The sequence below is a fragment of the Schistocerca nitens genome, chromosome 12 (genome assembly GCF_023898315.1).
Source record: "Schistocerca nitens isolate TAMUIC-IGC-003100 chromosome 12, iqSchNite1.1, whole genome shotgun sequence".
NCBI lineage: Eukaryota > Metazoa > Arthropoda > Insecta > Orthoptera > Acrididae > Schistocerca > Schistocerca nitens.
In genome coordinates this window covers 68,104,401-68,122,927 of record NC_064625.1, presented here as the reverse complement: position 1 = coordinate 68,122,927, position 18,527 = coordinate 68,104,401, and positions in this window count along the sequence as shown.

Below are 18,527 nucleotides of genomic sequence, written 5' to 3'. Positions count from 1 at the left end.
GAGAGGAAGAATGACAATACAGACAATGCTTAAAAATTACATTAATGCTCACCATTAAATCTAATACTCCTCCACTCGTATAATCGCGCTAGCTACAAATAAAATTAATCTGCAACTGCCATACAGTTAAATTTTTTTTAACCTAGTGCTGTTAACAGCATTCATGTCAACACTTATTTTGATCAATGTACGTATTTTCTCAGACTTCCACTGTACGAGGACGTACTGAAAAGTAATGACGACAGATGTTTTATGTGAAAACTCGCAACGCTTTTTAAATAAAACAAACTTCATTAACATTCTACATCTGTATTATTAACGTTATAAATTTCTCAACACACTCACTCTGGAAACCAGCACAATTTCCCCAACTAGATACTATTTTGTTGATACCGTCACATTATATTGTTTGACTATGTTAACAGAGCCACAACCTTACCTCTGCTTGCACCGCTTGAAACAATTGAAGTGATCGAAGGTTTTCTTAGTTTTGCACAAAGACGAAAATCGAGACTGTGTGTAGGATGATCGACGGCAGTGAACCAAGGACGTCGGATTGCTGCAGATGCCGCAGCGCTCGTGTGTAGTTTGGCACTGCCGTGCTTAAGGAGAGTGTGCTCCACATGCGGACGAAGTCCTCGAATTCGTGCTTTTAGTTTTGTGAGCTCTTTCTCACCCACAAACATAGTCACGTCACACACCGCTATGTTACGCAAAATCGGAGCCCTCTAGCAGCAGAGGGCTGCAGATATCTGTAGTAAAGATGTAGAATGTTACTGACTTTATCAAATAAAACAGACCGAGTCATTATCTTCTCAGCACGCCGTCGTGTAATACGCACAAAAATAAAAAAAAATTGTTTCCGAGCAAAGTATGCTGTATTTTTAAGTGAAGATCTTTGTAACGTACATCTGTAGTAAACATTATGCTGTTGATTTATGGTGACAATTCGTATTTATATTTACAATGAAAAGAGATTGACCAGTGGCCAACCGACAACTAAAACGCAAGTTGCCAGATGGATATTAACTGCAATACTGCCCACGGTGCCACGGTAAGTAGGAGGTTTGGTTTCCCGATACATGTCGCCGTGTAACTGCCGCTCGTGGCGATACATTAAAGAGTTCTCTGTCTTCTTGTCAGAGAGCCAGTACCCAGATTCACTCTAAAGAAATAAAGACGCGAAATCTGTGCGCCACATTTGAAGATGATCCTGAAACGGCTCCAAAACTAGTTATCTCGAATTAAAAAAATTCAAAAAGTGAGTTGTTGCAGTATTCCACATTTATGTTCAGTACACATTCACAGGCACTTGAACAGTGGTTCCCAGCCTTTCTTAGACCATTGCTCCTGAGTGCAATCAGACATTTGCCAGTACCCCCTGCCCTACCCCCCTTGCTGCCGTCTGTGGCCTTCCCTCCCCCTCCCCCGCATTATCATTAACTTTGGCACATAAATAAACTGTAGAGTGAACAATTTTTCTAGAAGCACTTTTATTTTTAAAATCATGAGAGGTGGAGGGTATTTAGTTAGTGTGTGTGTGTGTGTGTGTGTGTGTGCGCGATGGGAGAGAGAGAGAGGGTTGGGGGGGGGGCGATATTAGACTGAATGACGAAGGAATTCGTAATGCATTTCAACTGCTACCCGCAACTACTTCTCAGATAAGAAAGCTAACTATCCAAAATAAGGATAAACACTTGTTAAAAAACGCTCCTCTTGCTCAACCTCTCTACAGTACGGCACTTGCTTGACCTGCACATTGCAACCTCAATTAAAATCAACCGAGCAAAAATGTGTGCACTTACTGTTCATAAATCACTTGATTGTGGCGCTCCTTACTTCTGAAATAGAAGACTTCAGGCTTTTAAATCTTGGTGTCCGAACACAACATGTGGAGCTATTATCCTTTCCGTTACACCTCACAACCAACTAATGTCACTCAGCTTTCTTAATGCTGCCGAGTGTCACACAAAATTCAGACTTTCTTTTCTCGTCAGTTACTCGCAAACGCAGACCCACCATTATGAGTGGCTGCAGTGTCTTAACCTACATAACCGTACAGATGGTTTCAGACGAAGTGTTACTTGCAGAGGAGTAGGATAACGAGCTATCGGCCTGGCAATTGAGTTGGAGTTTGGCCGAAGCAACTTTAGGCACGAAGGAGATAATGATGTGTCCCTCAGAGAATAATTTTGCCTGGGCTGTAAGCGGTGCACAGCTCAGCGTTTACAGAGTTGCCAATAACATCTCACAGCGGGAATATTATTATTAAGCCCAGTTTCCACAGCAGCGAATGGAAACGAACGCAACCGTATGAACATTTACAGACCACTTTCCAGTATTCACTACCTTTCGTCTACGAGGTCTGTTCAAAAAATTCTGGAACTTCTCTACGCTAACTTCCACTTATTTGTATATGATCTCCCCCACGACTGATACACCGCTCCCAACACCGTTTCCACTTCCGAGAGCAGACTTGGTTCGCCTTTCGCTGGACCGCGCGTCTATCGTTACAAATCTTCGTCCTCTCAACTTTGGAAATAAAAAAAAAAAAAAATGTCCGCAAGGGCCAAGCTGACCTGACAAGCTTTTTATTTTTTGATCGTTGAGAACATTTCCCTACTCATTGTGAAGACTGAACCTTGTTCTAAACGTCATAACTGCAGACCCACGTCTCATCACCAGTTGTAATTTTCTTAAGGAACATCTCGTTCTCATTTGGGTGATCCTAAAACTCTTCTCAGATTTGCGAGGCGGAGGTCTTTCTGCTCTTGACTCATGAGCCGTGACACGAACTTGGGGCCAACACGATACATTCCAAGATGCTGTAATAGGATTTCACGATGCAACTGCAATGTTACATTCTTCTGCGATCTCTCTGACAGTCAGTCTTCGTTTAGAACGCACAGTTTCGTTGACGTTCCTGACACAAGCGCTGTTGGCAGAAGTCGAAGGACGTCCTGAACAAGCGTCGTCTTTAACTTCCGTCCGGCCGTTTTTAAACCGTGTGAACCATCCGTAACACCGAGTACAGCTTAAGCACTCATCAACATAGGCTTCCTGCATCATTTGGTGTGTCTCTGTAAAGGTGTTCTTGCGTTTAGCTAGTAAGTTCCTATGGGGCCAAACTGCTGAGGTCATCAGTCCTTAGGCTTGCACCACTCACACACACCCATGCCCGATGGAGGACTCTAGCCTCGGACGGGGAGCAGCCGCACGAACCGTGGCAAGGCCCCTAGACTGCGCGGCTACCCCGAATGGCGGTTTGCTTGAGTTTCACGCAAAATTTATTGCAGGCGCATTGCTCCTCTAACCATCCCCTCTCGAAGTTCGCCAACTGTGCGACACAACGTTCTACTCAATACAGCACTGAACAATAAGCTAACAGACATACAACAATGAAACTTCCCGCAGTTACACATTAAGCACACGCGTGTGTAGGGATGTCAACTGCATTTCGCCCCAACACGCCATTGGCGCGAAATTACGAATGTTCCGAAATTTTTTTGAACACACCTTGCATATTCAAAATTTAGGGTATGTTCTAGATATTTTGCAGGTAGGCTTGCTCGGGATAGCTTACGTGTATCTTCAGGCATCTGCCAATTTCTTCAGCATCTCTGTTACATTCTCCTGTGGGCCAAACAAACCTGTAACCATTCGTGCTTACTTTCATATGAACAGTTCAATATCCCCTGCTAGTCGTATATGGGACAGGTCCCACACACTGGAGCAATATTAGAGTATGGGTCACCCCAGTAGTTCGTAAAAGATCATCTTTGTGCACTGATTATATTTCCCTTTAATTCTAACAATGAATTACAGTCCGTCACCATCTTTACCTTTGACTGGGACAATGTGATGGTTCCTTTTCTTACTTGTTTTTGAGTCATCAGTCTTCTGACTGGTCTGATACGACCCACCATGAAGGACGTAGAGGCCAAGTGCTACTCTGATGAAGAAGTTGGCGCAGGTGAGGTTCTGCGCCAACCTCTTCATCTCCGAGTATCATTTGGCACCTACGTCGTAAATTGTTTTCTGTGTGTATTCCAATGTCTGTCTTCCTTTACAGTTTTTGCCATCTACAGATCCCTCTAATACCGTGGAAGTTACTCAGTGATGTTCTATCATCCTGTCCCTTCTCCTTGTCAGTGTTTTCCAAATATTCCTTCACCCCATCAGTCCACGTAACTTTCAACATACATCCCTACCGCCACATCACAAATGCTTCGATTCTCTTTTGATCTGGTTTTCCTGCAGTCCATGTTTCACTACCATACAATGCCGTGCTCCAAGCATATATTCTCGGAAATTTCTTCTTCAAATCAAGGCCTATGTTTGATGCTTGCAGATTACTCTAGGTCAAGAATGCCATGCTGGCCTGCTTTTTACGTCCTCCTTTCTCTGTCCGTCATGGTTTATTTAACTTTCTCGGTAGAAAAATTTCTGAACTTCATCTACTTCGCCGGCCACGGTGGGCGAGCGGTTCTAGGCGCTTCAGTCCGGAACCGCGTGACTGCTACGGCCGCAGGTTCGAATCCTGCCTCGGGCATGGATGTGTGTGGTGTCCATAGTTAGGTTTAAGTAGTTGTAAATTCTAGGAAATTGATGACCTAAGATGTCAAGTCCCATAGTTCTCAGAGTCATTTGAACCATCTACTTCGTTATCACCAATGTTAAGATTCTCGCTGCTCCCGTTTATGCTTCATCTCATCACTTGTGTCTATGATTTACTCTCACCCCAAATTCTACACTCATTATATTGTATATTCCATTCATCAGATCCTGTAGTAATTCACTTTCACTGAGGACGATAATATTATCAGCAAATCTTGTCACTGATATCCTTTCACCCCATATTTCAGTCTGAATCTTGAACCTCTCTTTTATTTTCTTCGTTTCTTCTTTGATGCGTAGATTGAACAGTAGAGGAGAATGTCTATATCAAAGTCTTACTCCCTTTTTAATCCTTGCACTTCGTTCTTGGTCTTCGACTCTTATTTCCTCTTGGGTCTTGTGCGAATATATTACCCATCTCTCCCTAGAGCTATTTTCTTCAGAACTTCGATCTTGCACCATTTTACATTGTCGATAACTTTTCCAGGTCTACAAATCCTATGAACGCGTCTTGAGTTTTATTCAGTCCTGCTTCCATTTCGTACCCTTACAATGGGTTAAATGGTTCAAAGGGCTCTGAGCACTATGGGACTTAACATCTTAGGTCATCAGTCCCCTAGAACTTAGAACTACGAGGGCCGTTCAGAAAGTAACCTCCGGTTGATTTAAAAAAATACACCAAGTTAAATAAAAATATTTTAATATATACATCTTACAACTACATCTTTGCACTATTTTTCTACATAGTCTCCATAGCGACTGAGGCACTTATCGTATCTCTTCACAAGCTTTGAAATTCCTTCTGCATAAAGATCACCCGCTTGTGCCTGGAGCCAGCCTGTGACCGCATCTTTGAGCTCTTCGTCGTCATCAAACCGCTGTGACCCGAGCCATTTCTTCAAATGCATGAAGAGGTGATAATCACTTGGCGCCAGGTCTGGGCTGTAAGGTGGATGGTTGATAACGTCCCACTTGAAGGACTCAAGAAGGGCCGTTGTTCTGCGAGCAGAGTGAGGACGGGCGTTATCGTGCAAAAAACGATACCGGAAGTCAGCATACCACGGCGTTTGTTCTATATAGCCCGTCGTAACTTTTTTATTGTTTCACAGTACACGTCTTGATTAATGGTCGTACCACGTTCCATGAATTCAACCAACAACACCCCTTTGGCATCCCAAAACACCGTTGCCATCAGTTTTCTGGCAGAAAAATGTTGCCAGGCTTTTCTTGGTTTGGTAGGCGAATTTGAATGTGCCCACATCTTTGATTGTTCTTTTGTCTCAGGGTTCACGTACTTAATCCAGGTTTCGTCACCGGTCACGATTCTGTTTAACAATGGTTCTCCTTCGTCCTCATAACGTGACAGAAAGTCTAATGCAGAGGCCATTCTTTGAGTTTTGTGGTGGTCGGTAAGAATTTTGGGCACCCATCGTGCACAGAACTTACGGTAACCCAATCTTGCTGTCACTATCTCGTACAAGAGAGTCTAGAAATCTGTGGAAAACCAGTAGACAACTCCGACATTGAGAAACGTCGATTTTCACGAACTTTTGCATCAACTGTCTGAACGATTTCGTCAGTCACCAATGATGGTCTACCACTCCTCTCTTCATCATGAACGTTTTCTCGTCCACTTTTAAATAAACGTACCCATTCACAGACAACTCCTTCACTCATAACTCTTGGTCCGTACACGGCACAAAGCTCACGATGAATAGCTGCTGCAGAATATCCTTTGGCTGTAAAAAACCTTATGACAGCACGCACTTCACATTTGGCGGGGTTTTCTATTGCAGCACACATTTCAAACTGCCACAAAAACTAAACTAGCGCAGGTACGACGTTCACTCGACCACGGCTTGATGCCGACTGACCTGCTGAGTGCGTGAACGCACAGATGGCGTCGCTACTTCCCCCACAACCCGCACTCTGACCGATCGGAGGTTACTTTCTGAACCGCCCTCGTACTTAAACCTAACTAAACTAAGGACATCCATGCACGAGGCAGGATTCGAACCTACGACCGTAGCAGTCCCGCGGTTCCGGACTGCAGCGCCTAGAACCGCACGGCCACCGCGGCCGGCCTACAATGGGTTACACCGAGGTATTTGTGTGAGTTGACCGATTGAAAATGAGAGTTATTGATGTTGTAGTCATAGGATACTATGTTCTTTCGTTTTGTGAACTGCACAGTTTTAGGTTTTCGAACATCTAAAGCCAGCTGCAAAAACATCTGAAATTCTGTTTGAGTCTACGTACAAAAATGCATTGTTAGAAAAACAAACTAATCCACGAAGGAACAAAATAGCAGTAACAAACAACGTAGAATCTCTACGGCTAATCTGGATTAAACTGCGCCATCATCTTCAGCAACAACCATGGCACAATCCTAGGAGGGATCTACACCCACATGGATATTCTGGAAATCAGGGTTTATCGAATCACCTTCACAATTGTCTATTATTCCGACTTCATGTTTTGAACTGCCCAAGGTGTGATGCCCCCATGAACCATGGACCACGGACCTTGACGTTGGTGGGGAGGTTTGCGTACCTCAACAATACAGATAGCCGTACCGAAGTTGCAACCACAATGGAGGGGTATCTGTTGAGAGGCCAGACAAACGTGTGGTTCCTCAAAAGGGGCAGCAGCCTTTTCAGTAATTGCAGGGGCAACAGTCTGGAGGATTGACTGATCTGGCCTTGTAACACTAACCAAAATGGCCTTGCTGTTGTGGTACTGCGAACGGCTGAAAGCAAGTGGAAACTACAGCCGTAATTTTTCCCGAGGGCATGCAGCTTTACTGTTTGGTTAAATGATGATGGCGTCCTCTTGGGTAAAATATTCCGGACGTAAAATAATCCCCCATTCGGATCTCCAGGTGGGGACTACTGAAGAGGACGTTGTTATCAGGAGAAAGAAAACTGCCATTCTACGGATCGGAGCATGGAATGTCAAATCCCTTAATCAGGCAGGTAGGTTAGAAAATTTAAAAAGGGAAATGGATAGGTTAAAGTTAGATATAGTGGGAATTAGTGAAGTTCGATGGCGGGAGGAACAAGACTTCTGCTCAGGTGAGTACACGGTTATAAATACAAAATCAAATAGGGGTAATGCAGGAGTAGGTTTAATAATGAATAAAAAAATAGGAGTGGGTGTAAGCTACTACAAACAGCATGGCGAACGTATTATAGTGGCCAAGATAGACACGAAGCCCATGCCTACTACATTAGTACAAGTTTATATGCCAACTAGCTCTGCAGATGACGAAGAAATTGAAGAAATGTATGATGAGATAAAAGAAATTTTTCAGGTAGTGAAGGGAGACGAAAATTTAATAGTCATGGGTGACTGGAATTCGTCAGTAGGAAAAGGGAGAGAAGGAAACATAGTAGGTGAATATGGATTGGGGGGAAGAAATGAAAGAGGAAGCCGCGTTGTAGAATTTTGCACAGAGCATAACTTAATCATAACTAACACTTGGTTCAAGAATCATAAATGAAGGTTGTATACCTGGAAGAATCCTGGAGATACTAAAAGGTATCAGATAGATTATATAATGGTAAGACAGAGATTTAGGAACCAGGATTTAAATTGTAAGACATTTCCAGGGGCAGATGTGGATTCTGACCACAATCTATTGGTTATGAACTGCAGATTGAAACTGAAGAAACTGCAAAAAGGTGGGAATTTAAGGAGAAGCGACCTGGATAAACTGAAAGAACCAGAGGTTGTAGAGAGTTTCAGGGAGAGCATAAGGGAACAATTGACAGCAATGGAGGAAAGAAATACAGTAGAAGAAGAATGGGTAGCTCTGAGGGATGAAGTAGTGTAGGAAGCAGACGATCAAGTAGGTAAAAAGACGAGGGCTAATAGAAATCCTTGGGTAATAGAAGAAATATTGAAGCAGGCAAAAAGGAATACAAACGTCTCAAAAATGAGATCGACAGGAAGTGCAAAATGGCTAAGCAGGGATGGCTAGAGGACAAATGTAAGGATGTAGAGGCTTGTCTCACTAGGGGTAAGACAGATACTGCCTACAGGAAAATTAAAGAGACCTTTGGAGAGAAGAGAACCACTTGCATTCATATCAAGAGCTCAGATGGAAACCAAGTTCTAAGCAAAGTAGGGAAAGCAGAAAGGTGGAAGGAGAATGTAGAGGATCTATACAAGGGAATGTACTTGAGGACAATATAATGGAAATGGAAGAGGATGTAGATGAAGATGAAATGGGAGATAAGATACTGCGTGAAGAGTTTGACAGAGCACTGAAAGACCTGGGTCGAAACAACGCCCCGGGAGTAGACAACATTGCATTAGAACTACTGACAGCCTTGACAGAGCCAGTCCTGACAAAACTCTACCATCTGGTGAGCAAGATGTACGAGAAAGGCGAAATACCCACAAGCTTCAAGAAGAATATAATAATTCCAATCCCAAAGAAAGTAGGTGTTGACAGATGTGAAAATTACCGAACAATCAGTTTAATAAGTCACAGCTGCAAAATACTAACGCGAATTCTTTACAGACGAGTGAAAGAACTGGTAGAAGCCGACCTCGGGGAAGATCAGTTTTGATTCCGTAGAAATGTTGATAACACGTGAGGCAATACTGACCTTACGACTTAGCTTAGAAGAAAGATTAAGGAAAGGCAAACCTACGTTTCTAGCATTTGTAGACTTAGAGAAAGCTTTTGACAATGTTGACTGGAACACTCTCTTTCAAATTCTAAAGGTGGCAGGGGTAAAATACAGGGAGCGAAAGGCTATTTACAATTTGTACAGAAACCAGATGGCAGTTATAGGACACGAAAGGGAAGCAGTGGTTGGGAAGGGAATGAGACAGGGTTGTAGCCTCTCCCCGATGTTATTCAATCTGTATATTGAGCAAGCAGTAAAGGAAACAAAAGAAAAGTTCGGAGTAGGTATTAAAATCCATGGAGAAGAAATAAAAGCTTTGAGGTTTGCCGACGACATTGTAATTCTGTCAGAGACAGCAAAGGACTTGGAAGAGCAGTTGACCAGAATGGATAGTGTCTTGAGAGGAAGATATAAGATGAACATCAACAAAAGCAAAACGAGTATAATGGAATGTAGTTGAATTAAGTCGGGTGATGCTGCGGGAATTAGATTAGGAAATGAGACACTATTTGGGGAGCAGAATAACTGATGATGGACGAAGCAGAGAGGATATAAAATGTAGACTGGCAATGGCAAGGAAAGCGTTTCTGAAGAAGAGAAATTTGTTAACATCGAGTATAGATTTGTCAGGAAGTCGTTTCTGAAAGTATTTGTATGGAGTGTAGCCATGTATGGAAGTGAAACATGGACAATAAATAGTTCGGACAAGAAGAGAATAGAAGCTTTCGAAATGTGGTGCTACAGAAGAATGTTGAAGATTAGATGGTAGATCATGTAACTAACGAGGAGGTATTGAATAGGATTGGGGAGAAGAGAAGCTTGTGGCATAATTTGACTAGAAGAAGGGATCGGTTGGTAGGACATGTTCTGAGGCATCAAGGGATCACCAATTTAGTATTGGAGGGCAGCGTGGAGGGTAAAAATCGTAGAGGGAGACCAAGAGATGAATGCACTAAGCAGATTCAGAAGGATGTAGGTTGTAGGTTGTAGAAGGTACTGGGAGATAAAGGAGCATGCACACGATAGATTAGCATGGAGAGCTGCATCAAACCAGTCTCGGGACTGAAGACTACAACAACCACAACAACAACAACAAGAAGGTGTGATGAAGACTAAAAGGAGTCTGTCACGGAAGACTGTATTAACTGTGGTAATTGCTCCCAGCAGTGACATGAAGAATGCACAGTTTATGAAGGTCATGGTGCATTTTCTTGTTATTGGTGTTAGTGCGTACTCTTACCAGATTATGCGGCTACGAGTACGAACGAGCAGTGTCATATATATATAATGACATTTAAGGTTTGGGTTAAAAGTTACTCTGATAAATGTTTTCCTAAATAAATGAGCAATGGTTTGCTATTTGTTTATTTTAACTTTCTCATCAACTAGAAATGACCGATGAAATACTAAGTGCATAGTCCTTCCTGACTTTCCCCTGCAAAGGCAAAGTGATGAAGTCGAATAGTTTGTAGGAAGAATTTTTGTAGTTTCATGACTTTAGGTTGGCACGACTGAGATGAGCTGAGAGATGCTGACACAAAAATAACGGTTTTATTTATAACCTTAATGTTGCAATTAACAATGACGTGTCCGGTTGAAGTTTCCACATTAATTGAGCAACGTTCAGCGATGCGTTTTCCCTTTCAGAAGGTGAAAACGGCCAAAATATTTTCTCTAACGATTTTTCAGTATGGTCGAAGCCGTACGAACGACGGAAATTTCCGATAAATACGTAGGACAGTTAAAAAACAATGGCACTTCAGTGACGAATGAAAAACGCCGTGGCCGGCCAATTGAAGTGTCTCCTCCTTCGCTTAAAGCCGACTCTGACGACATTACTCCTGGTGGCCGACGTGTTGCATTAGAACTGAATAGCAAAATAGCTGCAATAGGTAGTGGCATAGTTCGTAACGTTGTCAGTGACATGCTCAAGTACAGCAAAACAAGTCCAACGTGGGTCCCGAAAAAATTCACACAACACCACCAGGAAACAAAGAGTGCTATGCATGTGAAGGTGAACCTTTTCTGAACGAGATTTTAACGTGTGATGACACTTTCGTTCAAAATGGTGAACCCGACTCGAAAAGACAAGGCGTGAAATGGAAGCACACCAGTTCACCTGTCCGAAAGAAATTCAGAACTGGAGCATCAGCGAGGAAAGTGATGCTGGCCATCATCTGGATGCCACAGTTGTCGTATTTTGGTGATTATTTGGAAGATCAGCGTACAGGATGCAGCGCTGACCACTCATATATACTGATGAGCAAAGTAAAGCCAGCGATGAGAGGAAAGGGTCGCCAATGTCAAAGAAAAGACGTGATAATATTACATAACAATGCTCGCCCACACACAGCGCAGCTGATCCAAGAAACCACTGGAAGGAAAAAGAAACCATAATGGGTTGGGAAACTCTACGTCATCGTCCCTACAGTCCAGATTTGACTTCCGTGAATTTTCATTTTCATATTGCTGATATTATGCAGAATGGAAGCTGTCTGCAGCGTAATTAACTCATAAGAAAAACTTCAAAAGTCAACCTCATTTGTAGAGCGTTTATTGCTACCTGTTTGATCCGCTCAAGGACGCATCGCGTGGAAAGAATTCAGCGACAGCGAGTAGGTTAAAACAATTTCGGTTTTACTTACTTCATTCACATTTATCGCCTATCTCTTGCCCAGCAGTATTTCGCAAACGACTGGGAAAAGCGCAAGTGGCACCCATATATAACGAGATCAATATACATTTGGCTTCTGAATATTACACCCGTAATGGGTCCAACCTAAGGCAGTCTAAAAAATCGCAGGTGACACTCGTGTACAACAAGAGTAAAAGAAAGGATGTGCAAAATTACAAACCAGTGTCCTTGACATCGATTTACTGCAGAATTTTAGAACGTATTCTGAATCTGAATATAATAAATTTTCTAGACACCGAAAAGCTTACGTCCATAAAGCAGCACGGTTTTAGAAAGCTCGTGTGAAACCCAGCTTGCCCTTTTCGCACATTATATACTGCGAACCACGGATGAAGGGTGCCAGGCAGATTGCACTCTCCTAGATTTGAGAAAAGCCTTTGACACGGTGCTCCACTGCACACTGTTAACGAAGGGCCTCGTATGAGCATACGGAGTAGGTTCCCAGATATGTGAGTGGCTCAAAGACAGATACCAGTACGTTCTCGACGGCGAGCGTTGATCAGAGACAAGGGTATCGTCAGGAGTGTAACAGACAGCTGTTATTCTCTATAGACATAAATGATGTGACAGGCAAAGTGAACAGCAAGCTGCGGCTGTTGATGATGCTGTCGTGTACGGGAGAGTGTCGCCGTTGAGTCACTGTAGGAGGATACAATTAACGCGAAGCGCGGACAATTGAGAAAGGGGCAGGAGTCAGTGAGGTACTGAGCCATGCCGACGCCGGTGCCTTAGTCAGCTGCGCTATGTTTGTCGGTTGAGGACCCAGGACACGAAGAGCCTCATCGAGGTGGTCCCACATATTCTCGATTCCGTTAAGCCCGGGAAGCCTGGTGGTCGGTGGAGTACAGCAAACTCATCGTGGTGCTTTTCACACCACGCACGTACACTGAAAGCTGTGTCACAGATTCAGTTGTTCTGCTGGTAGATTCCGAGGGAAAACAAACTCGATGTAGGTGTGGCATTGGTTCCGACGGATATTTCTGCTCATCCACTGTGCCTTCCAGAACGACGAGATCACGTCGGGAGTGTCACGATAACGTTTCTGAGACCATAACGATCCTTCCTCCTGTCTTCACCCTGCCGTCGACTGTTGCAGGGTGTTCACTTTCAGGTGAATTACGCCCTACAAGCCAACGTCTATCTGTCACTTGAAAAGCCCGCTCGTCACCGTGCAGTGGACGCCTAGTTGCAGAACTAGCGTGGAAATTCCAGCCTTCGTCGCCGGTGAACAGCAGTCAGCATAGGTGTGTGGACCAGGCGTCTGCCGTGGAGACCCATACACAGCATTTTTCACCGAGTGATCTTTGAGGAGACACTGTCGGTAGCCCCTTGGTTCACGTGAGTGGTCAGTTGCTCAACAGTAGCACGTTATTCACCTGCAGCCTTCTTTAACTCCTGTGGCCCGTGGGGCATCACAACGGCCACAGCGCCGGTTCTGGACAGTGCCATGCGTGGAATGCTTTAAATGTGGCAACACGCCAACGTTTTACGAACATTGCCGTTTCGAAAATGCATCCACCGGTTGCCCGAAAGGCAATGATCACGTCCTTTTGGATGTCACATCTATCGCTGACTTTCCGCATTACGGAAACGACTGCAGTTTTCTGCGTCGCGTCCCCCATTCCAGCCCCTCCCCCCCCCCCCCCCTCCCACCACCAAGGGCTTTACATACCCTCCACAGCTAGTGCAGCCACCTGCTGTCTGTGAGTGGTTATTGCACATTAACGTCGGACAGAGGCGGTGATCACGTTAATGTGACTGGACTTTGTAGATAGAAAAGAAAAAGGAAAGGAAAAGAAACTGAAAGGGGAAAGGATGGTAATCGGTACCAGGAGCACCGAAAATATATACGAATTGCCTGTGCATGAACTCCGAACGAAATAGGAGCAGCGGCAGTTTAAAAATTGTAAATGGTAGAATCACAGATGAAGAATAAGTTTCTCGCCCAACCTGACGAAACAGATGTGGAGATTGAGAAATGAATGCGTAACTGCTGGAAAAGAGTCTGAGGAGAGCAGACAGTGCCTGTTTTCCGAAGGTTTAAAAAGTAATTCCAAGATTTGCGATATAAAGGTTTAGATTACGTCGCAAGTATGACGAATTAAGAGAAAGACTGCACTGTGTAATGGAAGCTACTGGGATGTCCCATAACCGTGGCACTAGTTCAGGGATTCAGCTGCGCGGAGAGATTTTGAAAGTGACTGAAGTTTTTTTTTTAAATTGATAATAAATCTGTTCCCGACAAATGAATCCTGCTGATCAGTTACGGAGAAGGGGAGAAAATGTGTGAAAATAAAGCTCTTCTTCTGGACGGACATTTCGGACAACTGTACACCATTGCATGTTGATACCTGAAGCACGGAAGACTAGCTTTTTTACCGGAGGAAAGTCAAAATAATTGTGAAATATTTTTTTCTGAACAGAGAAATGTCATAACTGGGTTGTCATTTAAAACTGCAGTGCTAGACTTCGAAATGGCTGCAAATTAAGCTATGAAAACAGTGTTCTCCGAGACAACTATTTCCAGTTGTAATTTTCATTTCAAGCAATGCCTCTGGAAGACATACAAGAACTGGGATTAGTGGAGAAATACAGGGACGAAGAAGTAGTTCGATCGTCTTGCCGCATGTATGCTGTAGAGCACATCTTCCGCCGGACTGCCTTGATGATCCATGGATGATAACAGCGTAGCACATGCCCAGTGGCGAAAATATCATGAATTCGTAGACTATATACTCAGTCAATAGATGGAAAATCCTTGTACACCATCTGAAATGTGGAATTGGTGAAGACAGCCAGTCGACCGAAATTATTTCGAAATAAATTCACTCTTAACTTGGCTTAAGTTGCGTTAGGTAATACCTCGATACCTAACACAACTGTATCAAAGTTATCTGCGTTCAGAGAATTTATTTCGAAGTGGTTTCGGTCAGCTATGTACCGTCATCAACTCGATGCACAGGACCATGAATGCTGTCGAAGTTTGGCATAGCAAAGGTATCTGAACCTACAAATTCTGATCAATACGCTGAAGGAGAATGCAATAAAATCAATACCTGAAATTAAAGAAAAATAATCCATTTGTCAGCCTCTTCAGTGAAAGAGGTAAAAGATACATATGTGTTGAAAAAGAGTTAAAAGATATTTTAAGAACACATAATGACTCGGTGGATTTAAGACGTTTAAAATTTACGACATTCCTACGAAAAGTTCGTAAAATAAGACAGGAAGTAATGTTGTAGAATGGAAAAGGTAAAAAAAATAAATATTTTTTAAAACACGGCTATGCACTATAGACAGTCTTAAGCCTAGATAAAATGTGGAGGGGCGTTCTTATTACAAAACGACAGGCAGAGCCTCCCCATTGTCACGGCTTTCTTTGCAGGCCGGAGAACCCGCAGCTAAAATGTATGTGGTCAGAAACACCGCGTTGACTCACGGGTCGCCAAGTCACACGGCCGCAGAATCCCAAGACACCCTTCAAGAGGCGGCGAGGCATCTCGTACAGCAGTTATTTGAGAGTGAATTCATTCCTCGCTCCTCATGACACGTCATCAAACTGATCTTCCTGCTTCTGGAGTGTCTGCAGCGAGTATGAGGGAATCCCGAAACGTTACATCTTATTTTTGTTCTGCTCTCCGTTCCACACCTTCAAGGACCCACTTCTTTTCTGTGGTACTCGAACACTTGTACTTCTTCGATGTCATTTTCGCGACGGATTTATGTACTGTGCTTATGATTTATTGAGAAAAAACGGGAATTTTTCGAAGTGTATAGCGGTGAAACGATTATCTTAATAACCGATAAAACAATTCCAGATATCGAGTATTACGTACCGGCTGACACTTCATTACAAAATGTTTACGGTGCTGCCTGTTATGACAGTCGCTTCCGTTTATGGAATGTACTGAACACATGAGGTTTCTTCGATAAATAGAAGTTCTAATATGGGTCTTGACAACACGACCGAATTATAGAGGTTCAAATAATGAGACTCGACTGCGTGTAACTGCTTAGGCCTATTTTCAGTCCCCGCAAATAATTGTAATGCAACTAAGGACATTATAGCGACACGAACGTCAGCCGCGTAAATAAGTCGTACACTAAGTGGACATCCAGCGGACGCAGGTAAACACTTCCTGTTATACCATACCACTGCTGCCTCGGTGTAAACACGGAGGACAGCAGGAAGTGCTCTACGACCACTAGCTCGACTCTAGAGCAGGAAACAGCCGGGGTCCTCGGTGGTCTAGTGGTAAGGGGTCTGGAACGTTCCAGCGCCTCGGCTGGGGCTATTCGCCCCAGCCGGGCCGGGGTTCTATCCCCGGCCGGCGCTGGAATTTTCAGATTTCCGAACACTAGCCTCCACCTCTGCCCTGGCATGTGGCGCATGCCGGGTACTCCTGTGGGGTCCGTGCTGTGGAGCTCACTCCTACACTACAAACCAAACCTGATTATGTTGCTGCAAACATTTTAAATTTTAATTCTAACACTTTCTTCACCAGACTTCATCTACATATATTTTAAGGTACTTAATATATCTCACTATCAAACGAAACTGCATGGTATCATTAATATTTCTAGGATTACAACTATGAAATAAAAACCGTGCAAAAAAAAAATGAATAAAAGATTTTGTTTTCCTTCGTGTGCTGAATACTGCTGAGGTAAATACCCAAACATCTGCCATTTTCTTGTAGTTAACAGTTAATATTCGAAAAAAGAAGTTTATCATACTGATTCATATATTACATACTTTATTTCGCACATTCTCAGTGCTGAAACAGCAGTAATTATTTCAAAGTCATAAGAAAATGCAAAATATTATATTAATGGCAACACACAAGCCAACAATGTGTCCTTTTTAGTATTATGATTGACTATGTGATAAATAAATTCTGTATAAGAAATTGTTTCGTAACAGTTGACAATACCTTTTAAAAATACATTGTTTTCACTTACTGAATTTTCAAAATCGAACCCAGGTCTTCTTCTTTTCTCAAATTATTCTTGTGTCAAAATGAGATGTTTGATATGACACAGGTCACAAATGAGATAAATTTTTTGTATGAAAAACGATATTTCTTGTGGTTTTATGTGAGCTGAATGCTGAATCAAACAGATAACACTTAACATTAATAAGAGGAATTTCTTGGCGATTTTACTAACACGACCAAATATTTCATATAATATTTCGGTTAATAGTTATATGACAACCTCTCTGCCTCTACTTTTTGTAAAAGTATCTTGTGGATCAGAAAAGAAATTATATTACTACCTCTACAGGTTAAGTCTAGTTGAATGAAAGAGATTGTAAAGTCCGTAGCCGAAGATGCAGAATGTTACCTTCTCTGCAAGGCGTTTGCCATCAATAATGAGCGAAACTGTAAAATAAGAAAAAAGCATAACAAACGTCTATTATTGCTGTACTATTATATCACTAACGTTGCATTGCAAGAAACTTACTTACAGTTCCCCTTGCTGTTCAAAATTCTTTAACCCACAATACCGTGCGATTATTTTGGTACCATTTAATGTAACAGTAGCCCCGACACCTCATTGCGCAGAGGAAACTGAACCTACATTTCGTATTTTTTGTTAATGAAAGAGAGAGAGACTGTCTGCTAGTATGGCTGTTTCTTTTGCTATTAAATTCCGAGCCACATATCCATTTTTAATGCTTAGAAGTGTGGACAAAACTTTTAGTAATACTAAATTACAAAGAGGGAATGATGAATGTAACATGCTGTGTACATTAATGTCGCTGGAGATGTAGTTTGCATTTTATGTTACGAGAACAGAACTATTTTGTAACGCGTGAAATACACAATGATACGGTAACAGACAAACCGGGCAGTGATGCCATAGTCTGTTTTGTAATAATAGTGTAAAGGAAGAAGTAAACAGCAACTAGACATTTAAGTCACTCAATTTTCACGGCCATTTTGCGGTTCATCACTTTGCTGCTAGATGTCACTACCAGTCCCTCACACACTCAGTTATCACTTCGCTGCTAGGTGTCGCTACTAGTCCTTCACACACTCAGTTATCACTTCGCTGCTAGGTGTCGCTACTAGTCCCTCACACAGTCAGTTATCACTTCGCTGCTAGGTGTCGCTACTAGTCCCTCACACAGTCAGTTATCACTTCGCTGCTAGGTGTCGCTACTAGTCCCTCACACAGTCAGTTATCGCTTCGCTGCTAGGTGTTAGTTTTTCACGTATATATGAACTCTCCATTCAAGATGAGATGCTGTGTCCTCCCTACAAAAATATTTTACTGGCCGCACTTTATACGGCACAGGCAAACGGTCAACTACAATTGCTGTTAACTGTGCGGTAACCTCTAGCGTATCAGAAGCGGATTAGGAAAATTGTTTCAAATGAGTATACGCACTCGTATTTCGGCAGGTGCACAGTTTTGCCTTTCAATTTTTGAACGTTTCCCAGATACTTTTTCGAAAATTTCGAGCAAAACAAATCGAAATGTTTATTACATCATGAAACAATGAAGAAGCAAATGCGGGTTTGTTCGCAAACCCGAAGCAACATCTGGAGCAAGAGTCATGTGTTTTA